The sequence below is a fragment of the Agrilus planipennis genome, unplaced genomic scaffold, assembly GCF_000699045.2.
Source record: "Agrilus planipennis isolate EAB-ADULT unplaced genomic scaffold, Apla_2.0 scaffold9, whole genome shotgun sequence".
Classification (NCBI taxonomy): domain Eukaryota; kingdom Metazoa; phylum Arthropoda; class Insecta; order Coleoptera; family Buprestidae; genus Agrilus; species Agrilus planipennis.
Window position 1 is genome coordinate 2,931,107 of NW_020442467.1, and position 7,239 is coordinate 2,938,345.

Genomic DNA, 7,239 nt, shown 5'->3' on the forward strand with positions numbered 1-7,239 from the left:
TCCTATCCTGAGCTAATCTTCGCATTTCCCTAAAACTAGAACAACCCATATCCTTAACTATTTGTGAACAGTAATCTAATCTATGTCTACCTCTACCCCTCCTAACTTCCGTTTCTAACTTTAACATGTCTCTGACTAGATCTTCATGCCTGAGAATCTATCTCACCTATTTCTTATTGGCTTCCATAGAGTCCTCTGTTCTTCTATTCTTTCTAATACATCTTCATTTCTAACCTTCTCTATCCACGGTATCCTCATCATTCGCCTGTAACATCACATTTCGAACGCTTTTAACTTTTTCTTTATCACCGCACCCACTGTACATGTTTCGCACCCGTACAGCGCCGTGTTCCAAACATACACCTTTAATAATCGTGTGCATATTTAAAAAATTTAAGTTGATTATGGTGAAAGAAAAAGTCGGTGGGGAAAGCTTCATACGAAATTTTGTTTTGTTTATTGAATAAATATGTAAGTATGTTTGAAAATGTCAGGCGACCGAAACATATGTAAGAGCAATCTTAATATACTTGTGTACCAAGCGTTTTATTTAATTAGTTAATTATTTAAATATGTTTACCTAGTGCCCAGCAAAAATTCAATCACCACGTTTATTTTGTTGTTCAGCACTTCCACAATTAGAAGTAAATATAGAAAAAATATGTAACCAATTTTTCGTAAAACCAGTCTCCCAAATTTTTCGAAAACAAGTGAATATCTAGTTGGTTTCTAGTATATTATTGAGTAATATTTTATTAGTATGTATTTTGACTATAGCGTTCTTCTATACCGTAACCTAATAATTACGAATAGATAGCCTGAATATAAAAAGGTATCTTCAACTTATCACCATATCTCTACAGTGAATGATGATCATTTTAGAATGATTAGCCGTATATTTAACAACATAAACTAAGGAAGAGATAATATGAACTTTAAATTGATTGATTCCGGCTTATGTTTCGTTGTGGCTTGAGTTGGTTTCTTTTTTAGTTATAAAACAATTTTTATGTTGAAACTGCCCAATTTACAGCGTGAAAACATATTTTTTTAACGCTGAAGCGATTGCTTATATAAGCACTCTTATTACTTTTTATGCAGGCTTGTTTTTTTACTATCTAAGCCTAAGATAATGGTTTAAATGCATTAACATAATTTCATATTTTTTTGAAGGACCTAATTAATCTTATTTTGGAGCAAGAAAACATCAATTACTTAACAATAGCTACAAACTAATTGTTGGGTATTTATGTATGTACATATCTGTATGTCATTGATTCTTGGCAGCTCCTACACTATCTACATTTAGTAAGGGATTAAATTACCAAATCTAATTTAAACAAGAATAATACGGTAACTGATTGGCATAAAATCGAATTCATTTACATTGCTTACTACTTGCACTTTAACCATTATTGGAACGTTTGGCTTTTTATACTACATGGATCAAGGGCAATACATTAAATTTTTGAATGAAACCCAAATTATTTAGATTCAATTTAATATTTGAAACAATAGATGCACCGCAACGATACATAATGTTTATTTATATGTATTTATATAACTAATATAAAGAGTTCGGATATAATTGGGGTAATCTCCGAAACTAATCATTCGATTTCAAAAATTACTTCACCAATGTTTAGAAGGACCTTGACGCTAGACACAAGTTGTACATTATTATGTTAAAATAAAAGGGCTTTTTGTGGACACCAGTTTGATAACCAGTAACCAGATTCAGAGCGCCAATTCCAAATAAACAAATATACTATTAAATATTAATGTGAAAATTCATTTTCAATTTTCGATCCGTTACAAGCTACCTCAGGTTAATGAGATAATTTTCTTTTTGTTGTTGTTGTCACACCCCCGTCGGGAATCGAACCCGAAAGCCAAAGATCTCAGATTCGATTCCCGGCGAGGGTGTGACAACAGCAACAAAAAATTTTCCCTCATTGACCTAACCTAACCTAACCTGAGGTAGTTTGTAGTGGATCGAAAATTGAAAATGAATTTTCACATTAATATTTCTTATTAACCACTATTAAAAATGACATAAATATACTATCGGTAACTAAATATGAGGTCACGTGGCTCTCAATCACATACGAAGACAGTGTACATATAAATGCTTTCTATATGAAAATTGTATAGATTAAAAACGTTATGTGAATATTACACAACTCTACAAAAAAAAATTTGTCTTTGTCCTAAAATTTATTTTATGATTTTTCTATGCATTATGTTCCAAAACATGGAAAAATACCCATACTCCATATAAAGTTTGCTTTTGTGTTAGTTACGATAATAATACTTCTTTTGAGTTATCATCTATAAAAAAAGCATTAAATAGTTCTGGTATATTTTAAAATACCTCGAAAAAATAAAGAGGTACTTTAGTAACAACGTAAAAGGTTTGTTTCAAGGAATTGGTATGCTCTGTGTTCCCAGTGAGTAGCGTTCGACGAATAGCCCGAAAGCAGTTTATTTCATAACGGAAATAAATTTCCATCTTTTCCAGTCGCTCATTCTCTACATTTGAAAGAAAACCATGAAAGTGTCAAAAATTTACTCGAAACTTTGAAGTATAAGTTGCAGTTTATTGGAGATTTTAAGATGGTAGGATTTTTAATGGGACTGCAGGGTGGATATACAAAATATCCGTTATCTCTGTTTGTTGGACAGTAGAGCGGATATTGAAAAATCATGGCCACTAAGAACTGAATTTCGTGTTGGGAAACAAAACGTAAAACGTGAACCATTTGCTGAATCTGAAGTTAGAACTTATGAAACAATTTGTAAATAATTAGATGAATGATCTGAAGGTTTTACGGTTTTAAACAACTTTTTCCCAAAGTTGTCAGAGGCAAAGGTTAAATTTAAAATTTTTGTTGATTCATAAATTAAAAAGTGCTCAACATAAAAGTTGTAATAGTTTTAAAGGAGTTGTTTCCGGATTTTTAGGGAACAACAAAGTTATAAATTACCGAGAGCTAGTTGATAACTTGATAGAAGACTTTAAAACTATAGGTTGCAGAATGTCTCTAAAAGTACATATGCTGCATGCTCATTTAGATAATTTTGAAAACAACATGGGAGCGTATTCGAAAGAACAAGGAGAACGTTTTTGTCAAGATATTATGGCTTTCGAACACCGTTATTAAGGTCATTACAACCAAAATAAGATGGGGGACTACATTTGAGTTTTAGTGAGAGAAAATTGTTATAAAGATGAAAGAAAAAGTATAGGGTTCAGTTTTAAACTTTTTTCTTCTATTTTGTAATTTAATATGATAGTAAAATTGATAAAAATTATATATAGGTAGTACATTACGTATCGAGGGAAGAAACAGGGTTTTTTCAGACTGCATGTGAATTGCCACCCGAGCCGAAGGTGTGCGGAAAGCTCGTCATTAAATTGATAGTTGGTGAAGTAAGAATAAATGATTTAGAGGTTAGAAAGACATTGTCATTGAACAACTGATTTCTGCGCATGCCCATAAACTTGAGCGCATGCGCTTAAAAGACTAATTTCTTTTCATCCCAACTAAAACACGGCTGAAAAGAGTTCATTTCTTCCCTATTTCATAGCATGCAAAACGAGCTTTCCGCGCTAACATGACAAAAATAAAACTCACACGTAGTCTGAAATATCAACTTTTCAGACCTCGATACGTAATGTACTCTTGTTTCAATTTATCGATAAATAAAAATTTAAACCATATATTCTCTAAAATATTAATCAACTGTTCCCTGGATACAAAAGCAAACTTTTTCAGGCCATATATTTTTTTTTGTCCAACTATCGATAAATCTATCTAAATTTCATACCCTCTTATCAAAGTCAAAATACGTGTTGACCTGTGTTATTCATAAATTGATAAAAATTACAAGCGAACGAAGCTGCGAGCACATAACTAAATATAAAATATACCTGCCGTAACCCACCCAAATTTAGACAGTTCCTTTATTATATCGTATCCTAACCTAAACCATTTTACAGTTAAGCTAAATTATGTATGCTTCTATTTTAACTACAATAAGTCTAGAAGTATATAATCATCATATAAGTGCAGATATGTGCTACAAGCCACAAGAATGAGGTAGTCAGGTGAAAGGAATTTCTTTTTCTGTAAAAAGAAACGTTGTAGGCCACACAAGCTACTAAATAATGATAGAAACATTTATGCAATAAATGATTAGTCATGTACCTTCATGAATCATGGAGAACGATTTTATTTCAAAGTTTCAAATTAGCTGACAACCCGCTTCGCTGAGGGTGTTTAGTGGTCAATTTTGCAAACACAAACACACACCAGACTGAAGGTCATTACAGGTTAAACCAAATATTTTTTGGTCGAAATATATAGATATACGAAAATACCTTAGTGTACCGAGTGTCATGGCCAAGAGGTTTAGACCATTGCTTAGCATTCGGGAGGACGCGGGTTCGATTCCGGGTCCGTCTGCCTTGGTCCAAGTTTTTCTGTGGTTTCCTTGGATCACTTAGGCAAATGCTGAGGCAGTAATATTCAACCGATAATCTTTCACTCTCCTCTGTCTTCATTTGTCCGTCTCATCTTTCTCACCCGAACCACCACCCACCCATTCCCACGATTCCTGAAAGCAGGCCGAAGAGGGCCTTCCGCCCTACCTTCCGGAGGGACTGCCCGCCCACCAGCATTACTGGCTGGTGGGAATGAAACACCCAAAAGTTTTTTTTTTTTTTCCTTAGTGTAATTGTCAAAAGGCAGTTCCACCACTGACACATAAGTCAGAACATTCCAAGACTTTCTCGACCCCTGCGATCCATTCACTGTAGAACATTATACCTCAAGACAATTAGGCATTCAAGAACATTCAGAGGTCTTACTGGAGATGGAAAGACCGCTGAAGAAGTTCGTCACTCGTTAAACGTTAGAAGCAACGGAAGGAACGGCATCAGTTCACCTACTGGCTGCGAAAGCATTTACCAATATGTTCACGTATTGTTTGGTATTTGTTAAGTTTAGGTGTGATTCAAAATATTTATGTTACAGCCAGCCTGTAGTAGTTGTTTGTTCTTTTATCGTTTAAACTGTAAATTTAGTCAATTGATGTGCAGTCATAAATAAATTCAGAAATACAATATCAATCATTGGAGTAGGTCAGTATGTCCTGTAGAACAGTTATTACAACGATGTAACATGATATTTATTTATGGGTTGGACTATATCGTTGCAGAGGACGAACTCCTTGATTTCATAGAAGACAACTTCCACTATAGTGCACGAAAAATAGTAGGGGACGTCTAAAGTGACACGGTGGAAAATTTTAATGGAACAGTTGTTGCGTCTGTATCATTTGCAACGAGTGCAAGCTTTACTTGAAACTTTGAAATGTATGTCAATGCTTTCGAATGAAAAGTTCTGCATTTTTTCCATAGGGTATTGCTTACTACAGACAAATGTTGTTTCACTAGAGATGTAATTTTGAATTTTCACAATGATAACATAGTGACAATGATGAAACAAATCCGCGTAATGTACATCTTTCACGATTTTAACAACGGTTTTAGGTAAATGTGTGACGCGGAGATTCGCTGTTCGAACCTTTCGTTCTACTTGTGCGTTTAAATGACGCTATTTCTTTGACTATCAAATGTCTTGAGGACGTACCGTTGCAATTGTGTGAACATTATGTTATTTCAACATAATGGTAGACACCCTCACATTGCAAGACCAGGTGACTGTCTGGACGTAGGGGCTAGGGGCGCTGTACATTAGCATTACCATACCCTCCGTGAGTCTCCTTGAGATTTTACGTCAACGGTACGATGAGGGATGCCTTCGCACCAGTAGTGCTCGTTGTTGCCAGAAAATTTCAGTAGGCTTCATCTGTCCAAATAATATTACTAGAGATCTTTAAAATGATGAACGGGCGATCACTATCATATAGATGACAGACACCTGCTAGAAATCAATGTAAAAAATGCAGGGGGTAAACTACCAAAATATTATTATTGTAATTAAATGCTTAACCATCAAATGCCACCCCACATATTATATATATTTGAAAAGAGGGAAAAATTATCCTTTGAACTAAATCATAGCGAAGTATGGTTCCTATTTAAAAAAAATACAAGTTTATGTCATAAATCGAAATAAGATTATCTTTGTTAACTTTTCCGACACCACCCTATTATCTGTAAAAAAAGTGCCTGAAGAACGTAAAAGTTGTTTTTTTCTAATGTTTCAAACAACGAAGATATGGAGAAGTAGCTAAAACTCAAAATTTTCAACTTTTGTTTATAACGAAAGATAATAACAAGTTTTTGAAAACAACAATATATTTGTCTCAAAAAAAGAGATCGAGAATCCGTCATTAATTTCTTTGTATTTGGTACACAAAATTACATTGGCTTTTCACGCGCAGGACCGGCTTAGACTAGTATATTGTTGTGGGTTACTTAAAAATTTAATTTAAATTAGAAAGTTTATACTTGTGCGAAGAACCACACTTCACACAAACATAAACCTTCTAACCCGTAAGTGCCTAGATTTTTCGCTTACTTAAAAATATTTAACCGTTTACCTACATCGAAATTGCACTTACTTATTTGCCCACAACAAATAACAACTTTACAGAATAAACATTTTATACGGTTAAGGACACTCACAGTGAGTCAGTAGTTTTTCATGGTCAAGTTCATTTTTTATAGTTATACAATTAAATAAGTAACGTGTAAATGTATACAAATGTTGACCCTCTCGTAAGCGATACATACACCTTGATAAATTCACATTGAATGTAGGTAACATTAAACCCGCTGCGTTTTCTAACAAAGCGTGTCTATAGAAGATTTTTATGTCGTTGTAAAAGAAAAAGTTAACAATGGTAACAAGTATAGTGGAAACTAAACTGATTTAAACTTAAAACCCAACATAATACACTATGAAACTATGGATTACAAGACTGCGTATACATATAAATTCGAGTAAAGGAGAATTTAACTGTTAGGATTTCATACAGAAATTACAATTATTAAAAAAATATATCAAAACATTTATTTACTGTGGTCTTCCTGTGATATCTGATACTTCAATGGTAGAGGAAGAGTAAATTATCGAAAAAAAAATATTTTTGAGAAATATCAACCGTCTGAAATATTATACAGGTCGTAACCTCAAATATCTGAAATATACAAAGTGCTCCATTTAAAACGAATATGTATTGCGAGAACCGCTCCCCCCCCCCCCT

General features: G+C 33.7%; 1 protein-coding gene across 1 annotated transcript in view; it reads right to left on the reverse strand.

Annotated features, from left to right (window-relative positions):
* LOC108735517 (F-actin-monooxygenase MICAL3) overlaps nucleotides 1-7,239 on the reverse strand; it is a 126,958-nt gene that overhangs the window by 106,418 nt on the left and 13,301 nt on the right. The window lies entirely within an intron of this gene.